At 41.6% G+C, this 17,356-nt stretch overlaps 1 protein-coding gene across 4 annotated transcripts in view; it reads right to left on the bottom strand.

Annotated features, from left to right (window-relative positions):
* The window catches only part of ralgps2 (Ral GEF with PH domain and SH3 binding motif 2), a 61,935-nt gene extending 44,985 nt beyond the window's left edge, over nt 1-16,950 (bottom strand). For 3 of the 4 annotated variants that reach the window (XM_046391308.1, XM_046391307.1, XM_046391309.1), the window contains exon 1: nt 16,595-16,944. The gene's annotated coding sequence lies outside the window, so the exon portion shown is untranslated. Of the gene's footprint in view, nt 1-16,594 lie in introns of all 4 variants that reach the window. The other variant, XR_006843565.1, reaches the window with a different exon arrangement.
* Nucleotides 16,951-17,356: the final 406 nt, after the last annotated feature.

The following is a 17,356-nucleotide window of genomic DNA, read 5'->3' as shown; positions in this document are numbered from 1 at the left end:
TGTTAATTGCCTTAATTTTTATTATAACTAATTAAATCTCTTTGGGTTTTGGACTTTTGGTCAGACAAAGCAACATTCCTATAAGCCTTCTCTTCAACAATATCTGTGACATAGTTATTATTTATTATTATTATTATACAAAACTGTGGCAGAGCATCACAGATGGCCCCATATAGTGGAAACACAGTAAGAACCTGGCATTCATAGAAAAAGCACAGAAGACTGCTCCAAGCTGTAATCTCATTTACCGTACTTTTGTATGTTTGTACATGTTTACTCAGTATTCTCTCTCTCTCTCTCTCTCTCCCCCAATGAGGCTTGTTTATGTGTCCTTTACAGAACTGTGCTCAAGTGTTAAGGTCACAAGATGTGAGACTGCAAATAAAGGATCAGACTTGTGAGATTTGTGTAACTTTCAGCATTAACAGAGTGCTGTGTGACTTCAACAGCCAGTCTTGGTGTGCAGCATTGCAGGCCTGTATTTCACACTTAGCAGCCCCGCAAGCCTCGCTTCTCAATCTGCTCCCTCTGTGTGTTAGACCACCACAAATGTTCTTCTACCTTACGCTCAGAGCAACACTCACAGACCTGCTAATTATGAACAGAGCACAAAAGTCCTGTCCATTTTGAAAAAGGACAGAGATTCTATTCCTTTTTGACTCACTGTGCTTCATGATTAAATTTTGAGCAGCTCCTCTATGTCGCTATTTGTATAATGCATGCACTGTACAGACACGTGCTTTCTGTTTTGCCTAGCAGCAACTGGGCTTCATGAATTTGAAAAGCATGCTGCAGATGCACCAAAGTCAGGGAGCCAAAGTAGGTCAGTGTGTTGAGCTGAGCAGAGAAGAGAAGCTGTACCCTTCTCTTTTTCTCTTTAATACCTACATACAGAACACAACCAGGGCATTCATGCTTTTTCACTTAAAGAACCTTACTTGTCTCAGACTTTGCTTGTATCTCATCCAGAGCTCATCACCAAAGAGCTAGTTGGTGATGTTTTAGTAAAGCTATGGTATCAAAGATTGGATTGAGGTTCTCGCTTTCCCTGGGCTCTAGTCAAGCCTCCCAGGGAAAACAACTAAATATTGATCTGGAGCTAGGAGTGGCTGGATTGATCACACACACACTCTCTAATAACCTGCATGTACACACAGCAACACAGCATGACACAGTGGCTCGATATATACTGCTTTCACTCAGCAGGTTGGCTGTTCAAGTAGAGGTTGGTGGCACTGCCTGCAGAGGGACAATGATGGAAGTGTGTGTGTGTGTGTGTGTGTGTGTGTGTGTGTGAGAGAGAGATGGAGGGGACAGGACTAACGGCTCCTTCACACCATCACTTAACATGCCGCTGATGTTCAGATCCTTCTGTAGGTCAATAAACGGACAGAGGCAGCACCATTGTAGTTTGGACTAGAAGAGAGAATGTTCTTATGAGAATAGCTGTGAGAAAGGCAGAGAGAAAAGCAAAAAACAACTGCAACATCTACACAACACATCTGTCCATAAAAGGCATGTGTTCCGTTTGCTCAAAATTCTAATACCGGTTATTGTCCAAGGCTCTCTGACCATCCTTTTTAGAACAGGGGGTTTCATCATTTTAATTCGTACACACAGAACAGGTTTAGAGTTCTGAGGAATGGTTTGCCAACACAGCCTGAACACACTCTGGTGTCCCCATTGCTTAGCAAATGTGAAAGCACACAACAGGAAGTGAGACTATATATCAACGTTCCAAAAACAATCACCACTGCAGACAAAAAGATTGTGAATCTGATGTATCATGGCAGCATGATGCAAAAGAAGAAAATGATTTAATCGTGCCATAACATCGCACAGCTATGTTTTTAGAGCATAAAGGTAATGAATTCAGTGAAACTACAAAGACCAATTGTGCACTACCCTCTAACAAACTGTGCCATCAGTTCATGAATATTTAGGCCTGTCTGTGACTGGAAATACGCATGATCTAGAAGGACAGACCAAGGGCAAGTACATAGCGGGTGTTAAAAAGGAAGACAATTATCTAACTTTGAATCTTAAAGGTTATTTGCAACTCTTTGTTCATCACCAGTCCATGAATTACAATAGAAATGTGTTGGTACTCTTAACCTATAGCTGCACAGATTGTTCCTCCATCTTAGATAACATATTTTTGCATGACTACTGTAAAACCTTTGGGGAATCTGTTTCTGTTGGAAAATACATGTAAATTCATGAACAGCATATATTATTTATGTCTTATACATTTCCTTCACTGTTGGAACTTTAATGTAAAATACAGTATAAGGTTTAATGATACATGATCCTTAGTTCTCTAGCATACACATACAGTTTTGCATGTGTTTCAACAAAACAAATTAAAACAAAAGATTGACCTGAAGAGTAATTACATTGAGACAAACTACCAATAAAGACAAAGCTATACCCTATGCTTAAGAGCTGTTTCCAATATTGAAGACAAATTAAATATAACTCTGAAATATAGTTTGCTACAAAATGGGGTTTTATCCTTTTGTCCTTCTGAATCCATTTTTTGTATTGTTTTGGTTAAGTATTCGGCAAGTACAAGCAGAATTCAAGCACCGCTCATTGTTTCATCACTATGTTTTCAAATGACTGTCTATAGACCTTTCCTGCCTTTTTTTCATCCCCACACTTGACTTGCCTGACTTCCTTTCTAAATATCTGTTGTGGTCACATTGATGCATGGCATACTCCAAAGACTCTCAAAAATATTATTAATAATGTTGTAAACATGCAGATGCTGTATTCATTGTTGGACCTTCAAACATATAAGCCATTGCCAAAAGGTTTGAAAGAAAGCGATAAAGCAAAATGCAGTGTCTTGTATCTAGTTGCCTTTTTGTAAACAATTATGTTGGTTTTGGTTTTCTAGGTGGGGTGTTTCCTAAGTATACTATATACTATGTATACTATAAATACAAAACAGCACTATATAAATATAAAAACTACCAGAATAAGAAAAATATAAACAATGTCAGGGATGACAACAATATTTACAGCGGTATTGTGCAAATGACAGAGTAGTGCAAATGAAAACAGTAGAGCAAAGTTCTTGTGCAAGATGGCTGCATTGTGCAATGTTCAATATATCTATCTGGTGACAAACTAAACACCTCAAGGTTGTCAGCAGCTTGTTTGTGAATTCATTTTAGCAATTAGTCCTGATGTTTAAAGAGGGCTTTCTTTCTCTTCAGCACAAACAATTCGCATTTGTGTGTTACCGAGATACATAAGTTAGGTCTGGCAACCCTGTGTGTGACATTCTTCTAGCTCTCAATCAGTGTCAGTTCACACCTTGAGGTGTGATTAGACTTTTTTTTAAGATACATCTGCCTCTCACTTGCGTTTCCCCTTTCATTCTCCCCTTCCTCCTCGATGCCCACAGCTCTCCCGGGTTGACAATCAGAGCCCAGACTTTACAGACAGACAGGTCAGGCCTGTTCTAGTTTCTCCACTTCTGTCCTTTCTCCTGGCACATCCCCCGGCAACATAGACATACTTATGTACAGATCTCACAGGCATTAGATAACAACTAGCTTCCATTTCTCCACTCCAGCCTCCAGTAATCAATGTGAATACTAATACCAAGAGTGAAAATATGGGGGCAAGTGGTCTTGATAACTGGTTATCCAACAAATGAACTGAAGACAGGCTATAGTGCCAAGCTTTTGTGTAGTGGCATGTGGCCGGGCCCCAGAGCAGCAGGCTGTCACGTGTGGGCAGAGCGATAGCCTACAGTTTGGGAGTATGTCTGTGTCTGTGCGTGTGCTGGCTTCAGCCTGATTTGTGGCCCAAATGGGAACGGGCAGGCTGCCCGGCCCAAGTTCAGCTCTACTGCTGAAGAGTAGGCGATCTGCACACAGTGACAGATGAGTAAGGAGGAAAAGGGGAAAGGAGGGGGGAGCAGAGGAAGTGGGGAGCTGGCAACAGCACTGATATCTGCGGTCATTCCCTGCATGGACTATTAACAAGGAAAGGGCAGGCTAACAATACAAGGCAATAGACCAGTCAGTCAGGGCAGTAATGTTTAGAGGAAACTGATAAGATCTCGATGTCTTCCTATAAGAGTCTCTGAGGACTGGCACAGGACAACCCACAGCAAAAAAAAACCTCCTAGTGGAGAACAAGCAAACACCAATTCAGGCTAAAAGCGACTCTATACGCCAGATTTATAGACAAAGTGAGAGACAAGATATTATGTCAAAGTGTGTGTGTGTGTGTGTGTGTGTGTGTGTGTGTGCGTGCAAATATGAAAGCAAGAGATAAACGTGAGCACAGTGGGCCAATAACATAACAGCACACGGCATCCATCAGTGTAACAGTGCAACAGATGAATATCCAGAACTGTGCACATTGAAAACACTGAGACTTTGTTAAGCTATTTCGACTGTACCTTCGCATGTGTCTTTCTGCTTCCGTGTCTCATTCTGCTACAGGCAACTAAACCTGTCGCTGAGCTGATGAGATGTGCCATGCTCTTAATTTGGCAGCATCCAACAGCGACTCAAGTGATTATGGAAAAGGGTTACTTGTAGCACTGAACCCACTGACAGAGAATCTGCTTTACTTTCTACTGAGAAAGCCACCCTATTATTTATGGATGTGGTGACATTTGCTGACATGTCTGCAGCTATAATGGGTTAGTTTTACTTGTCTTTTATCAAATCAAATTTCAACTGTTTATCCTAAGGTGACTGCTGATTGGTTCACAGGGAACCATTTTTAAACAGTCAGAAAAACCACTGTAAGCTTCCTCATTTCCCAAAATGTAACTTAATCCGGCATCCAAGTACGTTGTGACCTGAGCACTGAGATTGTTCTCAAAGACTGGAGTCATGAAAATGCATCCTTCTGAACACGGAAGCTCTTTCAGTAAATGTGATGTATAGCATTTTGTTAATTAATGAGTGCTACAGCCTTCTCCATCCTGTGTGCAGTTGTTTTTGCAGCCAGCGTTCCTTCCAAAAACAAAAAAAACCCTCTGGAGCTCAGCATCTCTCTCTCCCACCTGAGATGTCCTTTGGCTGTTGTTTGGTTTGGGATGCTTCACCATACAATGTTGCAACGAACATTTCTTTACTTGTGCACTCGTCTAATCTGATTACCCATGTCATTCTTCATTTAACTTTATTTAGGTTCATTCCTGTTTGCTTGTTTGTTTTTAAAATAAATAATTTAAATGGCCTGGTTGAGTGCATTTCCATCTTTTGTCATGGTCATGCAGTCTAGTTTAATTTCGATTTCATATCTTGGAATATTCCATCATGAACAAGACACACAATGTGCACAATGTGTTTGTGCATTACATTCCTTTAGTCTTCTCATGGCGCTGGGTGAAAAAGGTTTCATTTATCCATTAAATTACCTGTGGACAATTACGAAATGCAAACATTGGTTAAAACATTGGAGCAAAGTCCAGTTAAATGAGGTGGCTTACATATTTTCATATTCATATTTGTCCTGAACCAAATCATTGCCATCATTGTGAACTAACCTGCAGGTTGAATAGATAAAAGCTTTAGTGTCAACTTCAGCATTATTTTGACTGTCAACAATCACTAGATTATTTTGGATTATTTTCTTTTAAATTTAAATTGCTGCAAGCTCAGTAACAACACTGTTAACATTACAAAGCAGCAGAGAAAAGAAGAATTTAAGTTGCTTTAATTTTCTTTGTTTCAATGTACTATTCAAACTATGATTAACTGGTTTCCGAACACATGTACATAAAAAATAAAACAGGTATGACCACATTTGTGCATGTGGAGCCGAAATGGTCCCTCGTGAGGATGCTTTTGAACTTGCTAATACGGTTCTGTGCTCTCATATCAAATGCACAAGTCTGCTCTTCCTGTGCATGGGTTTTGAGACTAATTAAACACCATTTGAAACATCTGGACAACCCTCCGCTCGCATTTTTTAACTGAAGTGTTTTGCTTCTGTCTAGTCATTACTAACGGCCATTAGGCAGAATATGCAGGATAAGATAAGAATGTGATTAACTGTTGTCTCCACACACTGCTTTGCACTGTAAATATGTTATCTGAAGTTTTGGTCACAGCAGATTAGTACAGAGGTTTCCTGCCGATCTCAGTCCAAAGCAGCATGTTTAGACTGAGACAGTATGTTGTTTAGCTTAGAAAATTTACTAAAAAAATAATACAAAACTGATAAGGAAGTGTTGAAAAGCAGACAGAATAAGTGATGCTTGCATGCTGTTAATGCAAGGGTGGCACTTCCTTTAGTTGTTGTTCACACTTTCATACACAAACATCAGTAGATACGCGGAAATGTGTGGCTTTTGCTGTTACATACATGTAAAACCTTTGCTTATATCCACCGGAAGTTAGTTTAGGTCAAAGAGGTTAGATATTGCTATACATTTTTGATTGATATTTTTGCCTGTTTTTCTTTAGGTGAATTAGTTTTACATAGTGAACTATAAGAGCAGTTTGGATTATCATAAGCCTGCGAGGGTTATAATAAGAATTTAATAAGAATCAGTTCTAAATAAAATTGTGATAAACCGAAATCAAATCAAGTCACAAGTTTTTCCACCTCCGTTTATCCCCCGTGATAACCATGATCTAACAATTCCTTCTGTGAATTCATATTTTTCATTCAACAACTCATGTCCAATGTTCAGTTTTTAGGCAACTTGTCCTCTCTTGGCTGACTTTCTTCAAATTATGAGGGTCTGTAAGTTACACACTAAAAGTGAAAACCTTATAATTCCTTGTACATATCAGTTTCACATCATTTATGCAAGAAATGTATGTATATGAGTGTCATTTGTCTCTCTTAGAATCTGAACACATCTTTCTCTCTCTCTCTCTCTCTCTGTCTCTCTCCGAGTTAAAATCCCTGCATATCAACAGGACAAAGCGATGGTGTTTGAGCAAAACATCCTTATCGCCAGCTCTGTCTGCCACTCAAAATAAGGCTCTTTCACCTTCAGATTGATTGTACCACAGAGATTCAAACACAGCACTCACCAGGACTGGGGTTTGTGGTGGGCCCTCTGGGCTTTTGACTGAGACACAGACTTAAGAGACATGGCATGCTGCAACCTGATAAACCACACAATTATGTGAGAGCAAACACACACACAGTTCTAGAACAACAATAACTTCTTTTGAGAAAAGACAAACTCTGTACATTCAGAGGCCGGATCTGGCTAAAGTACAGACTAAACGACAACCCCCCCCAGCTGTATAAGCCCGCTTCTTTCAGCCAAAAGGACACAAAGTTTCAGTGTTCCTCCAGCACACATGTTGTAGCCATTGTTTGGGAGGATTGCTTGTTCATTGGTCCTGCCAACCATGCATCCAAACTTGGACTGAGATGCAACATTTTAAGAGTAGTTTTACGAGGTAGAATGAGATTAGAGAAAGTCGGGGAGCAGCTCTACTGAAATTGCAAAAAGGAGCACCTCTCAGTCCGCTGTATTCTTCAGCCTCTCCATTTTTAAATACACTCCATTCATCCATTCCCCAGATGCAACAATAAAATATAATCATCACTGTAATAATGAGCTCATCATCCACCAACAAGTTATTCTGTCCTCTTTCAGGCTTGGATCTTTGGCCCTAAAGAGAAGAGCATTAGCCAATACTGAAACACAAACTCTGCCGATTCTCTGAAAGTAAACAAGCTATAGTTAGTCATATATCCGGTGCCTGAATATGTGTTCTGCACAGCCAAGATTTCAGCACGAAGAGGGAAGCCTTAGCTGAGAACATAACCTTGTGTTGCTGATACTGGTGTGTTGAATTAGAACTCCATTCACTTTGAACCTGCTTAACCGAGCAAGACTAAGACAGCAGGCCTTCCATGCAGCTTAACACATGCTTGCGCTTGCTCGTTCTCTCTCTCTCTCTCTCTCACTCACACACACACACCCATGTTGTTGCATGCATGACTTCCCCAAACATGGCATTGCCCAGTCTCAAGGGCCTGATAAAAACGGCCAATTACAACTTAAAACACAAAGGGAGTGCCGTCGAGAAGGAAAGGCAGATGAAGGATTGTATAAGGACCTGACGAGGAATAATAAGTGCGTCAACTTCCAACATCTGCGTTCAGTATGGGAGCAAGAATGAGAACCAAAACTACATCCAAACTGCCACCTAAAGCTGGTCAAAGAGGGAGATGAACTACACCCATATACACACCCAGCTGTTTGCTCTGAGAGTTCACTGGGTCAGAGGTCACATGGGGGGGAATAAAGCATAACACTCACACACAGAGGTCAAGAGAAAACACAACAGATACAGGAGGAGAAAAATCAGAAAAGACAGTCAAAGAAAACAGAAGTGAGTTCATCTCGCTTTATGGCAGAGAAAGAAAGTGAGAGACAGAAAATGCAGCAAGAGGGACAAGACGACCAAAAGAGAGAAAAAAAAAAAAACCAAAATGTCATGAAAACAGAGAGACAGATTTTGCCTAATCTGGTAATGGCTGCCTTTCTTACTAACATGGCAAGTACTTACTATGCCCATCTGATAGCAGCTATGAAAGATTGATTCTTTCAACTGTCACACACAAGGCTGAACAATGTTATACTGTGTGCTTCTTCCAGTTAGGGTGTGCGTTTGAGAGAGGGAGAGAGAGAAAGAGGGAGAGGGAGCGAAACCGAGCCTGGATCTAATGGAAGAGGAGCAACAGCTGAGACTGGAGAAACAGCTGTACCTCTTCAACGCCTGCACTGCTCCCCTCCCCCTCTCCCTCATCTCCTCTCTCCCTGAATGAGCCCCTCACACCCCGTTTCTGACCCTCCCTCTCCCACGGAGCAGCATAGCCGGGGGGGCTACTCTGTGTGTGTGTGTGTGTGTGTGTGTGTGTGTGTGTGTGTGTGCACACGCACAAAGACACACAAATTACAATATGTGCCCGAGTTAGACACGACGGTTTCAGGCCGCTGTTCTCTCGGAGGACGAGTACAGACAGGATGCATGTGCTACTAAACATTCATCATCTATTGACTAAAAATAGGAAGGACATTGTTTCCAGCAGCAATGTCACCCTCCCTCTGCTTTTCCTAAATCCTTCCAACCCTCCCATCTTTGTCAGATTTTAGCTGTAAGACAAAAGGAAACCCAAACATTCAGGTTATCCTTTCATGTACATAAGCAGAATCAAACTGAGGCCTGTCCATCAAGTCTTTCAAGGTACTTCTCACTTTGCAAAGTCTTTATCATACAGTGAGCTTGGTTAAAGCAGTAATACCAGTTTTTTTGCATACATTATAAAATCTACACAGAAATGGCAGAAATTCAAAATATTCAAATATTGCAAATATCCTGTATGCCAACATTAAATGATAAAACAATGGAGCAGACAACAATTCAACTTGTTATCTGCAGTGGGAGGGAACAAATGAATTCATAAAGCTTGTATAATACTACATTATGTGGGAAGATGCAACACAGTGTCATAATGTTCAAAGAGTGAAAGGTACTCTGCATTTCATGGTTGAAGATTCAAATTACAATCAGATTCCAGTACTGGCTGGAAATCCAAACATTTCCAATAATGCCATAGTAGGTTAGGGAGAGTGTAAAATTATTCAGACCAGTATGAAAGTAGGAGTCACACATGACTCAACAGCCGCTCCCATTAAGGCCATAAATGAGTGTAGTAGAAACACCATATCAGGACAGCCGTGATACGTTGTGATTTTATTTTGCAGTCTTTCAGCTCAACTTTCGCTCTTCTAAAGTTTAAGATGAAAACAACTAATAAAAGATGATTTTGGCTTAGTGCAACCTGAGAAAAAAATGGTACTCGCTACATTTCAAGTGCGCTGCAGACACACACCTATGATACTGACGGGTCGAACAGTCCAGTTACAGCACATTTATATGATCACAAAAACAAAAAAAATATTACAGCAGTTGACCAGTCCTGCTCAGTTTCCAGCCCACAGTGAGTGAGCAGAGGAGCTGTCCGTTTTCCTCCCGGGCTGATATCAGTTCTAGCTTTGGAGCAAACCCTGTTCATCTTTCCAGCAGCTTGGAAACAACACGAGAACTTCACTTCGGTCTTGAGAAGCTGCAGCCTTTATTTACTGACAAACTGTAACCTGTACCCTACATTTGCAGCTACACTGACAACTTGCTGCTGACAGTTTTCCTCCCGTTCTGCTCAGATCACTGCCATTCTCCTGCTGCTTGCTCTCTATCATTTGGTCCACCACACATCCTTTTTTTTTCTCCAAAACTACTACTCTTATAACATCGCTCTTACACTGTTATATCTGCTTGACTCTCCATGTAACGTGACGTATCACTTTATTCAAAGTGAGGATTTTGTTTGACTTTTTAGGGGGTGGTGACACCATAAAATCTATGTTTCATTCAAAAACTCAATAGAAGCTAAGAATGTAAAATAAATGACATTCAAATCAACCTCAATGATTTGTGCAACATTTGCGACTACATTTTTCTACTTTCTTTTCATGTATTATATGTGTGCTACATATACTACATGCATGTCCCTTGTCTGGAATAAGCAACAATGTGAGCTTCATTGTACTCCTAAGTAAGGTCAGATGACATTCACTTTGAACTCAAAAATGGTGTGACTGGAACAAATAAACACCGTGTTTGACAGGTAATGACGTAAAGTGTGTAACTGTAGGCCTGTGAGGGCAAGTCTCTGTCTACATGTCAAGACCCGACCTGTGGGAAACCTGACAAAGGCGACAGGAAGCAAGTTGTCTCAGTCACACAGATCTAAATGGAACCTTTGAGAGAGAGAGAGAGAGAGAGAGAGAGAGAGAGAGAGAGAGAGAGAGAGAGAGAGAGAGAGAGAAGCACATCTGCTTATGAAGTGAATCATCACCATTCATTTATCAGACATGTTGGATGGTGAAAGGAGATTTAAGAGGAGAACAGGTGCGGAGGATGTGGCTTTACATTTATATCCTGCATTCTACAGGCCAAACAGCCCACAGAGTACCTCAGATGGGCCTGCGATGCCAAGTAAAGAATGCAAAAGCAAGAAAGAGGAGAAGGAGAAGGAATAAGAGGTGGAATCGTCTTTGTCTGTATTAGATCTATTGTCTTTGGCAGGGTTCAGGACCAAGTTCACAAGTTTCCATGACATAGCCAAGGCTCAGCTCTCAGTTTAAATCCAAAGCCAAAACACTCAAGGTTTAGACAGATAAATGACGCTGTGTTGCAAGACCACAAAGCCTTGTCTCCAGCATCGCTGGATCAAGCTGGATCCGGACAATATGCAGGGGAAGTGGAAGGGTGCGGCATCTCTCTGTTTATGTACAACTGGGCCAGTCGAGGAGGAGGGGGCTGGTCTTCATTCTGTATTTGTAGGACAAAACATCAGAAAAGCCCCAACACTCATTTGACTCAAAACACCTGAACACACTCCAGTATCACAAGAGCTGCATCATAACTAGTGCTGAAACAATTAGTAAATCTATAGAAAATCAGTTATTACGTTATTAGTAATTAATTGTTTTAGTCATAAATGCAAGTAAAAATGTCAAACATTTGTAGCTTCTTAAAGCTAAGGATTTGCAGCTTTAGTCATTTGTGACAGTAAATGAAGAGTCTGAAAGCAATCTGAAAATGTGAAGAGCATTTTTTTATATTTTATTTTTACCTTTCATAGACTAAATAATTAATGGATTAACCACGAAAATAACCTGGAGTGGAAAACTAATGCAGCTAAATACAACAGTTATGCATAAAACTGAGAGGTGACTATCCTGTTTATATACATGAGGGAAGACCAGGGCTTTCCTTCTATATCTAAAGCTCATTTGATCATTTCTGTCAACTTAAAGACTTAAATCTAGGTTACTGGTATTAATGCTTATGTTAAATGTCACTATAATGCAGCATATTTTGCAAATAATGAAATATCAAATAAATATCTCCGGCTGAAATTTCTGTAAGTAGACCACTGCTGCCATACATTGTACATTGCACTTGTCCTCTAAAGTGACTTCCTCTGGTTGAAAATACTCTGCTTTATGTAGAGCAAAAATGCCACATGACACAGGAGGCAAAAGACCAGCATGAAAGTGTCAGGTGGAACGAGACCCTCATAGCTGACATTCTACATGTCTTAAAGGTTGGGCCCTTTTACTATACCCCTGTCCCTGAACTCACCTTTGGCCCCTGACCTCATGGTCCCATACACCTACAACCTGACACACCATGCCTGGATAACACCCATCAGCTGGGTGAGGTGAGCTTTGTGAACAAGTGTTTCAAACTTTAACACTAGTTTATTCATGTACACCTTGTTCATGTTAACACAAAATCAAAATCACTCTGATGCACTCATCAAACGTGACTCATTTGGTACCACAGATCTCAAAGGTGACCGACATATTTTTAGAAAAAGACCCCAAATGACGAAATGAGGGAGGCAGGAGGAAGCAGGAAGCAGGGGTTTGTGGGCTGGTGAATGTAGTATACAGTATGTCAAGACATTGTGAAGGATACTGCCTAATAATTAGGCAGAACAAAACCTAGGCAACCAGACGAGACAAAAATAGCATCAGATCCCACTCACAACAAGAAGGCAATGAAAAAAAACGAAACCTAGAGCAAAGTGACACAGAGGAGAAGGTAGAAACTAGAGAAGTGCAGCAGTCCACTCACTGCACAGCCCTTCATGTGTGAGCCACTCCCATCAGTGGTTAAATTCAGGCTAAAATCTTCTCAAAGCTCCAGGCCTCCTGCCGCCAGTCGGCCCACTGTGGCGTGCGTATAGCAGGGAGTGTTTTGTCTTGTCTATGTGAGAGGGATTGAGCCATCAGTCATGAGTGTGTGTACAGTCTTCAGCACTGTTGGTAACCAACTGCTCTTGGTGGCCTTTACTTCTCCTAATGAGCTGTGATTACAACACAGCAGGAACCATATGCCAAATACACTCATAACAATAAGAAGAGGTACTTTTGCACAACTTCCTCAAATGCTGTTCTGTGTACAACAAAAAAAGGCACATTGCTTAACCTACGCAGTGGAACGTGGAACTAAAATGCCAAATGTCCAAATTTCTGAAGTGAAAGCTAGCACATGTATTATTCTTGTCTTTTATCGCCTTCTCACAGACAGTTAGTCAGGAGCCAGCCAAGCTCACATCTACAGCACCCACTTCACACAGCTGCCATCAACATTAGAAACACCTCATATATAAAAGGTCTTTATCAAACATGCAATCGTACACAATGTTATTATCGCTGTTCCAAAACAACGTGTCAAGCGAGACCCTTTATGCTTCTCCCAACAGTAACAGAGAGGTTGGCTGACTTTGTGGAGTCTACATAAAAACAGAGCAGAAAATGATCCCAGATAACTAGCTTTGTATTTGTACTTGTAATGTCAGAGCCAAGACTGGGAAGGTATCAGAGGAAGAGTGTGATGACATGTGACTTCGCAGTTCCATCTGTGCTGAATGGATGTGCCAGACACACGCACAAAGTTACCCTGGCAACTGAGCAACAGCGCTGGTTGGAGGTCACACAGAGAAAAGGATTGATGCAGATCAAAATGCCACCAGAACATGTAAAGCACTCAGGAGGAGGACACAACATGACTGCTTATTTTCTCTGTAAGGAAGTCAAATAGTAAGCAGCACTCTATCTAACGTTACACAAACTTTTGCTGCATAGGAACATTTCACATAAACTGTGTAGTGAACATGATGTAATGCAGAGCAGAGAAACATAACCTGAGAAAGACCAGGGATTGAACTTGGTGACGCAAAAGCACTTCAGTGTTTTATCCCTTTCTCTTGTAAACACGCGGCTCTGATTCGGAGAGGGGAGTTGCATTTCACACACACAGATGTAATCTCTAACTAATCACATTTGCAGGCCTTGGACAGAGCAGTTACACCACAGGGCCGAACAGATGGGCCCACGCACAAGAGGCATCTCTGGGATTAGTTTAGCCCAGAAGGTGGAGGTGGTATTACCAGGGTACGGTTTCTAAAAAGTAGTTGGTGTTCAAATGGTGCTGAGGGAAGCCACTATAGCGAATCAGATTCTGGAATTGCACCCACAAGGTGTAGCGCCTGAATAGTTTTCTCTCCTGAGTGCAACACCAGCACATCTGAATTAAAATCTGTTGGCTGACGCCCTTGCAATAACAAAACATTTAGCCATAGACACATAAAGACTTTCTTAATGCCATTCATTAAGAAAGTGATGTAATTAAAAATAGGAATGGTGCGCCAAACAAATAGTGTTTCAACAGATCCTCCGTGAACTCCTGCTGTTTATGCTGGCAAGCAACAGACATGCAATGTGATGCTCTCAGGAAAAGAGACAACGACAAACCCAAACGCACACAATGATAATTTATTGTAGCACTGCAAATAGGCATGCAGATGGGACTTGCGTTACTTAAGACAAACACTGCAAACGGTCACGCTGGATAGAATACTGAATCAACCATACAGCACTGGATTAAAACCTAAGCACCAGTACTAAGACTACTTGGATAAAGGTTTCAGATGTACCCATTACACCCATTAACCACTGTCCTGCAGGTGAACTTTCCATTGGTGCCATTTAACAATCTGAAGCGTTGTCCTGGGTTTAGCCCAAATCAAAAGAGGTAAAAACCAGAAGAAATTCCTAACAAATTCCTTCTCTGACATATGGAATACTGAGGATGTCCTGCATTTAGAAAAAAATAAGTGTTTACCCCCCCTTTTGGAATCAACTTTAACTATAGCTTTATCTAACCACTCAATCAAACAATGCCTCCAGAAGTGGTCCGACTGCAATCATCAATACTATCTGATGAAGAATTACATACATTCTGCATCGATTTTACCATTGAAGATCACTGCTGAGGCCAAATGAGTTTGGTTAAGCCTTTACTGCATAACACGACACCATGGCACTGTAAAGGCACGCCAGTCACAAGTCTGAACCAGTGACCTCTGGGTCATATGTTAAGTGTTGAGAACAGCAGCTCCACACAACCATACGAAATATCGATATGGAACATTCCTTAGAGCCCTTTAAAATGGGTGGCGAGTGGCGAGCAACAGCAGTGTCACAGAGGACACAGACAAAGAGTGTGTTAGATAGGAGGTTTGAGCAGAGGGAGGCTTTGTTTAAGAAAAAAGGCTGCCTAATAGTGAAAAAGGCATGAATTCAGATTAAAACTAATTTTGCCTGACAGCTAATAGAGCTGGCCCATTCAAGTGTGCGTTCCCCGCAGTACATGCACCTCTGTCTGTGGATATTCCTGACCTTGCAAATAAAGGGAACAAAGACAGATAACGATAAGCGTGGTTAGACAGCCCTCAAAAGTTTTAGCAATGCATTGTCATGGGACATGCCACACTGATCACTGTTATCAGACCACCATTATCACAGAATTATTTGACATGAAAAGGTCAACATACTTTCATCTCAGCAGTGATATAACAGCTGAGATACAGCCTAAAGATTGACAAATGTCCACTCTGAATATGATTTTATTGTCTGGTACAGAGCTCCAAGAAACAGACATAGGGTTGAAAACTATCATTCATTTAAGGACAATACTGATCAACACATTACACAAATGGAGGTATACAGTGATGCCTGTATACACAGACACAATGTAACATCTTGTTTATGTTGACGGTGAGATCTGAGCGTCTATCTGACAAACTACCAGCTGAACTTGGGAAGATCTCTGGCTCGTGTCCTGAAAGTTTTACTCATAAATAAATTCAGGGCATTGAGGTCGAGAGCTGATCAGGTCTCCCTTTAAAAATACCGTCACGACATTGCTGCGACTACTACATTGCCAAGAGAAACTGTGTCTAAGACAAGATATGCTATGGCTGTACATAGTATTGTTCGTGGGTGAACCCACGCCACACCCAAAGCACTCCCCGGAGGGCGAACTGTGCAGGGGGTTCGCCGCCAATGAGCTTTCCAAAGCAGCGCGGCTCAAGCGGACACGGATGTTTTGCGAGCTAACGGCACAAGCAGGTCGACAGAAACTCCTCGGTCACCTTAACCACACGCGAACTGTGCTGCGTCTTATGTAAACAACAGTAAAACGGCACGATATGAATCACAAATTGCTAACTCATTGACTCGCCCCACTCTTTTCTCAGAGGTTTCCACATTAGCATGTTTCAACTCTCGCTAGCTTGATTCGTGAGCTAACTTAGCTTGGTAAGGGAGCGCATGATTTATTATTAGCACTGTGTCAAACTCCTCGGTGCTGCTTCTTGCTGTGTGGCGGATCGACCGCATCTTCACGTGGGTGGGGGAGAAAATAAAATAATGGCTACAAGAAATCTCTGCATCCAGCTACGGATAGTCTGCACGACAAAAATCAGAACAAGTCTCAGCGTTCAGCCTATCCTTTCTCTCATATCTCCCCATCCCCTCCTCTTGATGGACGCCGATTAACTTTGACAACGGAGCACCCTGCATATAAAAGGGAACAAATCCAAACCGCCTGTGGGGCTTAACGTTACGTTAGCTAGCTACCTCGACGGTTGGGGAGGGATTTTCTACATGATGTCGCAAACGATAATAAACTTTGCCTCGTACTGTTTAGTAACTCACCGAAGTGCGCCGTCTTCTTCTTTCTCCTTCTGATATTCCAGTGGGCACATCAGAGGCAAACAGAAGACAGCAGCAGACAGCTAACAGTTCTTAGGCTAACATTCAGGACACGACGATGCGCCTCGCAACAGCTGTGCTCTGTTTTGAATGAGGACTGAGGAGACGCACGGCTAACGGGCGGGGCTTCCAGCGTGCAAGCGGACCAGCCCGCCCATCATCCCCGACACACCGGCATAGTTTAGTCCTTTACATACAGATACCTTTTGTCAGTGTCTGCATTATCAGGCAGGTTGATAGTACCGCCCTGACAGATGGGAGCAGTGTATCCTCCGTCTATTGTACTGACTTCAGGATAAAGCGCCCGGTGATATTTGAAAAAGGCGCAAAGTTCATGTGTTTGATTCTACCTCCCTCTTGTGGCCCAAACACCGTTGTGCTCACAAAGCCTCCGTAGTAAAATTAACATAAGCTTTTAGGACAATATCGTATTGTGAAAAAAAAATCTACATCAAAACTATTTGATCGCCATTTTAATAGTATTGTGCTATTCACTAGAGGCGAGTACTAAGAGCTTTCCGAATCTGAGTCAGCTTCTGTGAAAATGTTTGGTTCAAAGTGAATTCACCTTTCCGGACACCATAATATTATCATACACAACAGATACTCCTAAATAATATCGTATAAAGGCTGATGAACATGACAATCTAGTGATGCTTTGATGCCCTTTAACCCTATTAGATTAGCCCTAATCATTTCTATGTA

This window comes from Scatophagus argus, chromosome 6 (assembly GCF_020382885.2).
Source record: "Scatophagus argus isolate fScaArg1 chromosome 6, fScaArg1.pri, whole genome shotgun sequence".
In the NCBI taxonomy this organism is placed as follows: Eukaryota; Metazoa; Chordata; class Actinopteri; family Scatophagidae; genus Scatophagus; species Scatophagus argus.
This window is presented reverse-complemented; position numbering and strand designations above follow the sequence as displayed.